The sequence below is a fragment of the Micromys minutus genome, assembly GCF_963924665.1.
Source record: "Micromys minutus genome assembly, chromosome: 1".
Taxonomy (NCBI): domain Eukaryota; kingdom Metazoa; phylum Chordata; class Mammalia; order Rodentia; family Muridae; genus Micromys; species Micromys minutus.
The window spans coordinates 260,061,655-260,074,684 of NC_137969.1; the positions used below are offsets into that span (position 1 = coordinate 260,061,655).

General features: G+C 40.0%; 1 pseudogene across 1 annotated transcript; it reads right to left on the bottom strand.

Moving 5' to 3' along the window:
- Positions 1-348: 348 nt before the first annotated feature.
- Positions 349-1,102, bottom strand: LOC308418552 (mitogen-activated protein kinase 3-like; annotated as a pseudogene). The gene has a single exon. The product of its transcript is annotated as a mitogen-activated protein kinase 3-like (transcript).
- Between the last annotated feature and the right edge of the window lie 11,928 nt (positions 1,103-13,030).

The following is a 13,030-nucleotide window of genomic DNA, read 5'->3' on the forward strand; positions in this document are numbered from 1 at the left end:
ATGGGGTGGGGTTCCAACAAGATGGGTAGAGCAGAGCTTAAACAGACTCTCTACGCTGTATCCTCCACACCTTGGTAACACAGGTCCTAGGGCGGTCATAAGCTCTTCCATTCCAGAACAGTCTACCAGAGCTGGGGCTAGCAGGTGAGAATAAAGTCCAAGCAACAGAGACCGGCTCTGGAGCCACCTCACCACTCTGTACCCGGGAAGATCGGGCAGGGGGTTGGGGTGAAAGAAGGCTGCTTGAAGCTGGAGACTCCAGCAAATTGAGAGAAGGTGTCCAGGCCCATTCTTGGTCCAGCCTGGGCTGCCAGTGTCTGAGTTAAACAAAGTTTATTTTTTTACAATCTATAGGAAAGGAACAGGTATGAGCAGAACCAGGTACAAGGAGGCAAGGATGTCTATTCTTGTTATGTAGTCTCTAGTGCCCCTGGCTCTAAGCAGGCTGTCTCTTGGAAGATCTGGCTCATCTGTCAGATCATAGTACTGTTCCAGGTAGGGATGAGCCAGTGCTTCTTCTACTGTGATGCGCTTGTTTGAGCTGAAGGTTTATATCCTGCACAGCACATCAAGAGCTTTGGAGTCAGATTTGGGGAAAAGCTTGGCCCAAGCCACCTTGGTTTTAGAGGGCAGAGACTGTAGGTAGTTTCGGGCCTTCATATTAATGATATAATTAAGGTCCTCCTAGGATGGAGAACCCAGGGCACCTAGAATGTTGTTGAGTTGGTCAAGGTAGTGTTTACTGGGAAAGATGGGCTGGTTGGAAAGTATCTCAGCCAGAATGCAGCCTACAGAGCAGAGGTCAATGAATTTGGTGTAGCACTTGGAGTTAATAATGATCTCTGGGGCTCGGTACCAGCATGAGGCCACGTACTGGGTCAGAAAGCCAGTTTGGTCATGCTCAGCGTCGGTAATCCAGGCTGGGCCAAAATCATAGATCTTAAGGTCTCGGGTGGTGTTCATTGGAGGACTTCAGGTCCCGATGCAGCACATTGGCTGAGTGTAAGTACTTGAGGTCCCAAATGATCTGGTAGAGGACATAGCAGATACAGTCATTGCTCAGCGGCTTTTTTTTTTTTTTTTTTTTTTTTTTTTTCTGCATTTTGCTATGAGGGATATTTACATCGTATCAGGACCTGTACACTCTACATTGCATTGCAAGCTGACTCTTAAGCAGCTTGTACAGGTCCTGAACAATGTATTAGCTTCCAGGGATGGGTGGTCGAATGCCTATGACATTCTCATAGCAGAATCACAGCAAGGTCTCGAAAGAGCTGATTTTTTTTTTAAAGAATTGTTTATTTACTTTAGGTATATGAATACACTGTACCCACCTTCAGACACAACAGAAGAGAGCATCAGATCCCATTACGGAATAGTTGTGAGCCACCATGTGGTTACTGGGAACCGAACTCAGGACCTCTGGAAGAGCAGTCAGTGCTTTTAACCGCTGAGCCATCTCTCCAGCCCCTGGAGCTGGTCTTCTTAATAGCCACTCTGGTCTTGCGCATGAGGACATAAGCAGAGCTGGCCATGCTCTATGTGTTCTCGCTGATGTAGTGGACCCAGGACGACTGCCTGCCCCTTCACCACCTCCACCTCCTCAAGAACCACCAGGCCAACCTCAGCAGCTCTCCTAGGACCCCTGCCCCCTGGAGCTGCCATCTCAGCCAGTAAGAAAGTTTTAATGGTGAGTTAGTAAAGCTTAAATATCAACCACACCTATGAGAATCTGAACGACTTACTTGATAGGCCATCTGCTGCTGATACAGCTAAATCTTGAAAGTACAGGTTGTTCTTGTTTTGATAGCTACCCTGACCTCTATTTGCATTTTTAGATCTCTTAACATTGTTACTATATACACTTTAGCATTATCAGCTTTTTACCATAAAAATTTTATAAAACAATCATCATATTTTACTTTCGTGTTTAATTATCACTTGATTTTTCCTTTATTGGAATTTATTTTTCACATAATATATCCTAATTATGGTTTCTTCTCCCTCTACCCCTCCCAGTTCCTTCCCATCTCCCCTCCCATTCAGATCCACCCCCTTTTGGTCTCTCATTAGAAAACAAACAGATTTCTCAGGGGTAATAATAAAATGAAATAAAGTCTAATAAGATAAAACAAAAGCTAATCTAGCATAATTGAACAAAACACACACAAGTGAAAGAGCCCAAGAGAAGACACAGTAAATGAAGACACTCATTCACACACTCACAAATGCCATAAAAACACTAAACTTGGAGACATAATATAGACACAAAAGACACCCAGAACAAAGAGGGGAGGGCACATCAGGTAGTATTCTACAGAGTTGAGGAAGTGGGTTTGAAAAAGAGGGAGGAAAGGTGAAGGGTCACAGTCAGCCTACCTGCTTCCCTGGCCAGAGTAGTCTGTGCATTCCCAGGGAATCTCTGCTGGCCTTGGAAAATGAAAGACAGTGATCTGTGGTGGTAGAGAAGCTTAGAGGGGAGGATCTGTGTGGTCCAGTGGAGATGAGGGTGAGAGAGGAAGGGAGGCCGAAACAAGGTGTCTGCTACGAGGCTGGAAATGAGATTGGGATGTTGGGTTGAGGGGAGGAAAGGTAGAAATGGAGATCTGTAGTTAGCCTACCTGCTTCCCTGGATGGAGTCTACTTCGTTTTTAAAATAATAAAAGTGATTTTTTTATTTGTTTCTAAACATCTGGTTTTAATCTTTTCATCTAATATGTCTACAAAAGAATGGGGCTATCACTCATTGGCAGACTACTTGTCTAGCATGTATAAGGCTCTAGGTTCACCCCTCAGCAAATACATGCACACACATACACACACACACACACCTACAAAAACACACATACAGGTACACACACAAATGTGCACACATGTACAAATACATATGTGTGCACACACAGGTACACAAACGTGTATACACATAAAGTATGCACACATGCATATACATGTACAAGCACACATGCATATGTATACATATACACATATGCACATATACAGGTATACATTGCATGTGTGTGTACACACATCTTTAACGTTTTGAGTTTCAAACAACTTTTAAGTTCTTCATCTAAAAGGCAATATGGATTTTCCATTATTTTATATAAAGTCAATCATGAATGATCTGAAACTAAACCACTTTCAGCAGAGATTTAAAAAAGACTGGATTTCCCCAGTTCTTTGTTCAATATCTGTAGTTTATGATTACTAGCAAAAACCTGCTGTGTGTTGATTTGCACAAATCACCCACCTTTGAAGGTGCAATGATTTGGCCTGGTCACTGGGGATCCACTTAGCATCTTGGAAGAACCAATTAAATAAATGGGCCCTTGTGGTCCAAAGAAGCTAATGGAGCCGCCTCTTCAATAATAAAACATGCCATTTCCTTCTGACAAGATAGCAGTTAATTTCTAATCTGAAAACTAGGAGCTGCCAGCACTGGCTGTGTATTTCTTTTCGAATATGTGGCTGATGACTCAGAATTACAGTTTTTTAGCCAACTTACCTATATTCAATTTTAAACTCTTTGCTGAATTCAGATGCAATGGGAAATGTGAAGGCACAGGTGTGTTTCTCCAATTCCCATCTCTTAATGTCTTTACCCCTCTGCCATTCTTTTAAATGACTATTTTAAAGAGTAAGAGCAAACCCTGCTTCCAGTATTACTGCCAAAAACACTGCCAACTAAAGTAAGCTTTGGAGTCTTTGGGAGACCCAAATAAATTATTTTTTTAAACTAAAATTAGGGTCAAGAACATTGCGGCACACAGTTTTAGCCTAATGCCCTGGAGGCAGAGGCAGGAAGTGCTCTATGAATTCAAAACCAGCCTCTAGCCTAGCTAATGCTCAATTGTAAAGTAAAGTAAGAGTATAATTTGTCATATGAATTACATTAGATCTGAAGATTATACTTGCACAACATTACACATTTTACACAATTGGTTGTTTCATTCCTTATGTCTGTATCATGGTCTTTGGAAGATGATATCTGACTCTCCCATCCATGACATCATATATCCAACATCATCCCCTTCCCTCATCCACAGTCACAGATACCCATGCAAACACACACATACACACACACAAGAACATCCACACACACATGTATATGCACACATACGCACACTTGAAGGGGACACTATCACTCTAAACATTTTTTCTTTATGATACTAATAAAAATATATAGTCATCTTGTTTACCTATTTTCTATCTTTCTTACAAAAAATGTAAGTTTTGCAAGGGCAATAATCCTCCTATCTTATACAGAGATGTTGCCAGGGCTTGCATAGTGTGAGGCTCACAGAAGGTGCAAGTATTTATTAAGTTGATGAGATAAGCTGTCTTAGTCAGGGTTTCTATTCCTACACAAAACATCATGACCAAGAAGTAAGTTGGGGAGGAAAGGGTTTATTCAGCTTACACTTCCACATTGCTGTTCATCACCAAAGGAAATCAGGACTGGAACTCAAGCAGGAGAGGAAGCAGGAGCTGATGCAGAGGCCATGGAGGGATGTTACTGGCTTGCTTCCCCTGGCTTGCTCAGCCTGCTTCCTTATAGAACCCAGGACCACCAGCCCTGGAATGGCACCACCACAATGGGTCCTTCCACCCTTGATCACTAACTGGGAAAATGCCTTACAGCTCAATCTCATGGAGGCATTTCCTTAAGAGAGGCTCCTTTCTCTGTGATAACTCCAGCTTGTGTCAAGTTGACATGAAAAACCAGTCAGTACACAAACTCACAACAAAACTCTATCTATTATAAACTGAACATACTATGTAAACAGTTTAAATCTTGCAGACCATGAAGAGCCCATGTCAGCATTCTTATGTAGATAGACGTGTGTGACTATGACATTGTAATGAGCATTTATTGAAGATTTTCTGCCTGCCAGACACTCCATGTTATTAATGAGTGAATTAACGAATCAATCCTAGAAATCCAGTGTACATTCATGGTTAGAGGAACTCAACAGAATTTTAAAAATTAGACTGAAATCCAATAATACTGCCTTAATTTGGGCTTAAAGTTTCTTAAGATGACACAATTAGGTAGTGCCTTTATTTCTTTTCATATACGCTATGGTTTAAATATGATTAGAGGCTGATAAAACATGTGATTAGATATTTTGCTTTATAATGGTATAAATGGGGCATTGTCTTTTATCAATTTTTAATGTTAAAAATCTATAGTCATTTCAAATTCTTGAAAATTTTTAAAAATTATATTTCTTCATTTGTGAGTGTGCATATCTGTGTGTATGTGTGCATGTGTGTATATATATGTATGCTTGCAATGTATATAAGTGTGTGCATGTGTGGGGTATATGTGTGAATGCATGGATATAAATATGTTTATATGTGTGTATGTATGTATATGTATGTTAGAGGTATGTGCATGTATGTATATGTACATGTGTACAAGTGTGTGTATGGTTATGGTAATGTATTGTGCAAGTGTGTGTGTTTATGTGTGTGTGTGCTTGTGTATGTATGGATGTGTATATGTGTGTGTAAGTTTATGTATATGTATATGAGTATCCAAGCACATGTATGAGTGTGTGTATATGTACATGTGTATATGTGTGTAAGTGTGTCTATGTATGTGTGCATTTGTGTATAAGTATGTGAGTACAGGCCAAGGAATATCTTGTGGGAGTAAGTTGTTTTGTCTTTCCACTTTGTAGTCTCTAGAGATAAAATTCAGGTCACTGAGGTTGGTAGCAAGAGCTGTTACCAGCTGAACTATATTACTGCTCTATCTTCAAATTCTCAACAAAATACCATTTACTTGTAGAGAAAAATTCAAAACTGTCAGGATGCCATGGAACATTTTAAAATGTGTGTAAACAATTATTGTAGAAGACACTGAAATCACTCCACTTTCAGTTCTAAGATGTACTCAAGTATATGAGATGTGACTTCATGGAACGGTGCACAAAGCAGACAGTGCTAGTTAATTTACCAACTCTCCAGCTCACTGCTGAACTGATCAACAGCAGAATACACAGGTGCTCTGGCTATTTTATATAGTCTTTATAAAAAAAAAACTAACTGAAAAACATTTCCATTGCCTTCCACATCTGCATCATTCTTTAAAGAGCAAGCACCCAGTTCCACATTCACATAATTCTTTACAGAGACACATCTCTTCCATCCTATTTTTGTTTCCAATGAGGGCACAGCTGTCTTTCATTAAATATGTTTAACTTGCCAGCGCTCTATGTGCAGACTTCTACATGCTTAACAGAAGAGTTTAATACAGTTTTAGCTCCTGCTTGAGATAAATCAAACTCAAAGTGACAAATAAGGAAGTGTCTGCAAGAAGTGGGGGGGTTGTCTGATTTAAAACTCCAAGAGGCTTAGAGAACCTTCAATCTCAGATTGCACAAATACACATTTTATTCTGCAAGACATGATAGATACTTTATTGAGGGGCTGTTCTTTTTTAAATTCACTAGATGCAACTGAGAACAATCTAAAGCTATAATATATTAATAAGATTAGCCAGGCATAGGGAAAGAAAAACTGGTAATCTAAGTAGTGTAATTTATCAAATACTTTAGATATGTTACATAAACATTTCCTAATCTTAAATGCCTTTACTGGCTCCCTTGTTTTTATTTTTTCTTATTATACTCACTACCAGCTTTTCTTGTGTGTGTGTGCATGTTCCGTCCAAATGCTTTCCTAATTCTTAGGAAGCATGAATGTATATAAATGCAGAGTAACTTGACATGATGCAGGGGAAATGACTACCATGCACATATTATTACATGGACCTAACTTATGACCTTCCTGGTGCTCGATGAAAAGTCAGACTTTTAAAACAGCTTGTTTGTCCAGTGAGCATAGTCTTTTTGCCTCTCTAAATTAATTACCTATAATGACATGTTGGCCTTTTGTCTAAAGATGGATCCATTCCCAGAGTAGCCTGACTCACACTTTAAAAAATAATCTCTAATAATTACTTATGCTTGATCCAAATTTTAAAAATTCAATGTTTGCCAGCAATGCTGGCCAGCCTCCCTTCTTTCTGTCAGAAATACATGGAAGAAATAATTTATTCTGTAGCAAATGTGTTGCTGAAGAGAACAATGTCTTTAGAAACAACAGCAGGCACCCCCCCCCCTTACAAAGAGTTGTGAGGTTAGTTTTACCAAGAGCATAATAAAATGCCAGGTTATATGACACACTGAAATGGACACACCCCCATGAAGATACAATGAAACAAACGTGTCCACTTAGGCTGTCACCTGAATCTCTCACCATGGAAAAGTGAGCACAGACTGAGACACGTGACACAGAACAATTTTCCTGTCCTCTACAAAACTGTAACCACTGGAAAGATTGGTGAGCTGGTGCAAGTTAGATAGACAAGAGGGTCTAGGGAGATAACCCAGTGTGTGAAATGTTGTTGTGCAAGTATGAGGACCTGTATTCACGTCTATATCACCTACACCAATGCTGAGAATGGCAGCTTATGTCTGTACGAATAGTACTGGGGAGGGTAGAGACTGATAGAGACCAGACAGATTGAGCCCCCACGTTCAGCAAGAGATCCTTGTCTCTGAAATTTAAACAGAGATCAATAGAAAAAGATGCTCTGACTTCCACACACATACAACAACCCTCTCTTACCCACACAGAAGAATCTAAAAGGACAACAGTTAAGTAAAAGGTGAAATTCTGTTGAATGCTGGAGAGGGAGAAAGGGAGCTTTGGTTTTTCTTGTTGTATTTATTTTTCTCTAGAGAACATTATTGAGGCTAATGGTAAAATTGAATGTAAACTTATATTAGGTGATCACTGTTGGATTGAGCTGAAATTTTCTGAAATTGAGAGTCTTGGGTTTCTTTAATCTGTTAGTACACAGGACAATGTAAGGACATACACTGAGTATTTGGAGGTGAAGAGTCAGGATACCTGGAGACAGGTTGAAAACAGCTGGACAGATGGATGGACATAAAGATAAATGAATAGAATGATAGATGACAAATGGATCACTTGCACTAATCACCAAAGAGCAGCTTCCCAATAAGATGCCTTGAATGTATTCTAATCTAGGCTCGAACTGGCTCATTTCACCAGCAGAGGAGAAGCAACCTATCAAGGATTATTGCAAGCCATGTCACAGATACAATCCTGAAGGAAAGAAGAAAATAGAAACTAAGAAGAAATTAGTTCTCAATTTTAGGGAATCTTTTACCTTTTTCCTTAATATTTTTTCTTAACAGTAGCAATATTGATTTCTTTTAATTTCCATCTTCCTCAAGTCTTCTAAGCTAGCTTCAAACTCTATTTTCAGCTTACCTTGTTGTCTTATTTATCGTTCTGTTACTTCAATAAACACACATGAACCAGGCAAATTATAAATGAAAGCATTTAATTGGCCTTATGGTTCCAGAAGATTGGAGTTCATGACTTCAGAGTGAAACATGGCAGTGGGAACTTCTGAGACCTACCATCTCAGGCCAGACTGAAGATGGCAGGAGGCTTTGGAAGCCTCAGAGTCTGTCCCTGTAAACACACCCATTGCAGGGAACCCACATCTCCCAACCTTTCCCAAACAGTTCTGCCAACTGGAAACCAAGTACTCAAAAATGGGAGCTTGTAGGACCATTCTTATTCAAACCACCACACTAGTGTTGCTAGCACAGACATGTGCCACCACAACTGGCTAATAATGAGCATTCTTAAAATGAGTTTTGTTCCCTGTTTAGTCTGGTGTGTCTATTGCTCCAAATTATCTGCCAAAGCTTCTTAGTTACTTTTCACATAGCTATCTACTTCGGGAGTGTACTTAAGAGTCACTGATGTGAATGCCTCAGAGGTTTTTCAAATATGTCTTTCTCTTTTAAGCTTTTGAATCATGTCTAATTGTTTGCACTTATTTTTCTATGTACATATTTGGGGAATCATGTATGCTACAGTGTTTGTGTAGAGGACAAAGGACAACTTTCAGGAGTGGGTTCTCTGCTTCCACCATGTGGGTCCCTAGGATTGAACTCAGATCATCAGGATTTGGTGTCTTTACCTGGTGAGCCATCTTACTGGTTCAGTGACATGGTTTTGAGTTTTTTCATTAATGTTATTTTTTTTTTTCAATTTCTAGAAGAGATACTGACATACTCTATAACAAGTTACTAGCAAAGTATCTGTTACCTATATAAAAAAATAAAAATTAGATTAGTGTTTATTTCTTCTGCTTGGTCCTCTCTATTTATTTGTCACAAATGCCTTTCTTGTTGTTTCCTTTATTGCTTGGCCTTCAAAAGTACCTGCAGAAATCTATATATGCAATAGTTAACCAGGGTTCTCTAGAGTAACAGAACTTATAAAATAAATCTTTCTCTAAATATAAAGAGCAGATATATTAGAATGAGTTACAGGCCATGGTTAGACTAGTCCAACAATGTCTATGAATGGAAGGTCTAAGCATCCCGTAGGTTTTCAGTCTACAAGGATGTCTCAGCTGGTCTGTAATATACACTGGAATCCCGAGGACATAGGCTCTAAAGCCAGTGAAGAAATGGACTTGTATTAAAGTGGGAACATCAGGCAAAGATCAAAAGCTTCCTTCTTCCAAGTCCTTGTACAGCAGAAGGTGCAGCCTAGAAGCAGGCATTCCCACTTCAAAAGATCTAGATTAAAGGTGTGTCTTTCTATCCCAAATATTCAGACTAAAATTTGATTTTCCTACTTCAAATGAAGCAACATTCTTTTATAGATGTGCCCCATTTCTAGGTTTTTGTTAACTCCAGATGTCCTCAAGCTGACAACCAAGGATAGCTATCACAATTGGTTTCAAAACACAGTTTAGATCTCCTGTTTGTATCAGCCAATAGCAAAACCTACACTGAAGCTTACAAATGAAGCTAACTTGATGACTCTTTTCCAAGTTGGCAGCCGCTCTGCTGGTGCGCCAAAACTTGGCAGGCTTCTTGTGTGTCACATCTTAGTCTACTTTCCTTAAAGTAAACTCAAGAGAAGATCATTGTAGTCATGAACCCAACTTTGTTCACAGTTCTCCTAACCCATCAACTCCCAGAATATAAATAAGCAAATGGTTGATTCCCTCCCACAGTCACATATTCACAGTTTGGCCATGTTACTGGTTTTAACCATTGAAACGGTAGTCAATAGTGTGCAAGCAGATGGTTAAAGAGCATTTGTATATTGGGGCTGACCCTCCCTGGTTGACCTTGGAAGCTTTGTTGTCACCATTGTGGAAGTAAGCCCCTAAGGGCTTCAGGTTATCAGGCCCCTAACAAAAAGCATGTGAAACCTTTACTCACTCACACTTTTAACACCGGAAGTGTAGCTTTTCAGCTAAGTACTAAAAGCGAAAGTGGCATGATTAAACCTGACTCTAAGACCAGTGGGAATTCCTCCCTACAGAACCCACCCAACTTGTTTAAACCACATCTTTCTTTCTTTCTTCCTTTCTTTCTTTCTTTCTTTCTTTCTTTCTTTCTTTCTTTCTTTCTTTCTTTCTTCCTTCCTTCCTTCCTTCCTTCCTATCTATCTATCATCTATCTATCTATCTATCTATCTATCTATCTATCATCTATCTATCGTCTATCTATCTAGCCACCCGTCTAAGACAGAAAACAGTCTTATGGCTTTAGATTCAGGTGCTGATGAAGACTACAATAAACAGTGGACATACTGCTGTTACGATCATAGCAACAAAACTGCAGCAGGCTAGAGAGTACAACATTCTGAGTGATTTAGTTGTGGGACATTTTAGGAAAACATCACTGATAGTAACTGATAGACTTCTGGGTTGGGTGAATGTGATGGCCCCACTAAAAGTCAGACATATTAACTGGCTTCTTTTAGCCATTCATCATAAAGTACTAGTAAGGACAGATGCACTTAAGGAAGTAGTGAGGAGCCAGAACATGCTGAAAAGAAAGTACATTTTTCCTTATCTTCCATCTTCCTAGTCAATAAAAAAAAAAAAGTCAACATAAGAAATGGCTTCAGGGTAAAGATCAAATCATAGTGTGACGGTAAGTTCCTTTGTTAAGAACTCTGAAGTCTCTAAGGTTGTAGTTAATGCTTTCAGACAAAAGTGGTTTTTAAGGCTTGTAAGGTTATGTTCATCAGCAGGCTGACACACCATGGCAAAAAGAAGCCTTTCACAGTAACCATTGTAGAAGAACTTCTTTGGCACCAAAGGACCTGCATTGGCTTTCTAGGAGGCTCTCAGAAGGCTAAAGTCACTTGTACAAACAGAAGTGCCACCATCTTAGGCTAAAATTTCACATTGGCTCAAAACAGAAAAGAGAATCCTGGGATCCAAACTTCTATAGGAATGGAGGCTGAGGCTAGGGAAGGAATTCAGCTGAATACAGAGGACATTTGGGTTGTAAAGAATAGTAAGTTGACTGCCAAACCCACTGCTTATTAAAAAGCCGGTAGGAAAGACTTCCAGGGAGCATTCTTAGCACCATCAAGCAGAATTTCCCCCACCTTGGCATTCAAGTATCCAAATGTAAAGCCTGCATGGGTTTTAGAATCTCTCTGAACGGGTATGGGTGCTCATGTGCCATGGTGCATGTGTATTGGGAAAATTTTCAGGGACCACCATGTTGCTCCCAGGAATTGATTGTAGATCATCAGGCTTGTCAGCAAGCACCTTTACCCACAGATTAAAGTAGCTACAACTTGGTGTGTGTGTGTGAGATGCTAGCTAAACACTTAACTGCTTAACTGTTGTTCTCCTGTCACTTTATTTTAAATTAAAGCTCTTTGATAATTTTTAATGGCAGGTCAAAAGCAGGAGTGTCAGAGGCAGCCCCCCTTCAGTCAGGGGCATACAAAGAACATGAAGAACAAATTTATCACTACAATAAAATCTAAACAGGACTGGTGAGATAAAATGTCTGCTACACAAACCGGACAACTCGAGTTTGATCCCCAGAGTCCACCCAAAGGTAGTAAGAGAGAAGTGATTTCATAGGGTTGTCCCCTGACTTCCACACATATGCCGAGGCACATATACACACTCTCCTTACACACAATGATAAATAAAATGAAAATGTAAAAATAAATAAGAATAAATCTACTGGGTTGAGAATGCCTAACACGTGGGATTTCTAATTTTGTTATTCAGTGTTGAGATGGAGAAAAAAAAATCAATCCATTTTAGGGGATGGGGAGATGACTTCGTGGGTAGGAGCACTTTCTATGCAAGCATAAGGACTTGAATCTGGATCTTCAGCATCTATGTAAAAGTAAGGCATGTCCCTATGTACCTGGAACCCAACACTGAGGACAGCAGAAACCAGTGGCTCACTGGAGCTTGCTGGCTAACCAGCTTAGCCACACAAAAGGAGTTTGGGTTCAGTGAGAGATTTTGTCTCAGTAGGATAAAGCAGAGAGAGTCAGAAAGTCCAGAGCAGGATTCCTGCTATTCTCTCTGGCTTCTGCCCATGCACATCTATATGTTCTTCACACACACACACACACACACACACACACACACACACACACACACACACACACTTTTTATTATCACCATGTACAGACAATTCTGACAACCATGGTCAAAATATTCTTTGCATCCTCAGCAAACCACCCAGCCAACCTCATTCTGTCTCTGGGTACTCCACTCTTATTTTGGCCCAGACTCTCTCTACAAGGTGTATCTGCTTTTCCGTTCCCTAGGAGGCTTTAAAGCCAGCCTCACAAGGACAGGAGAAACAAAAAGAAACAGAGACACTTGGGAAGCACTGAGAAACAACTGGCTTTACTGGAGACTGTGCAGGGAAACTCACATAGTTTTCCAACCACTCCCTCCAGTCCAGACCTCTCTTGCTCTAAAATCCTTGAGGCCTTTCCTCACTTCCTATCCCCTGTACCTTTCTTTTCTACCCCAGATTCTGATTCCACCATTCCACTCCTCTCTCTGGAGAAATGTCTCCAGTTTGTAGTCTTGCTCATTGCCTTCTCTATAAACCAGAGTAATAAAAATGTCCCTGAGATTATCTGACACCCTTCAAGAACCTAAAAGGTCAGA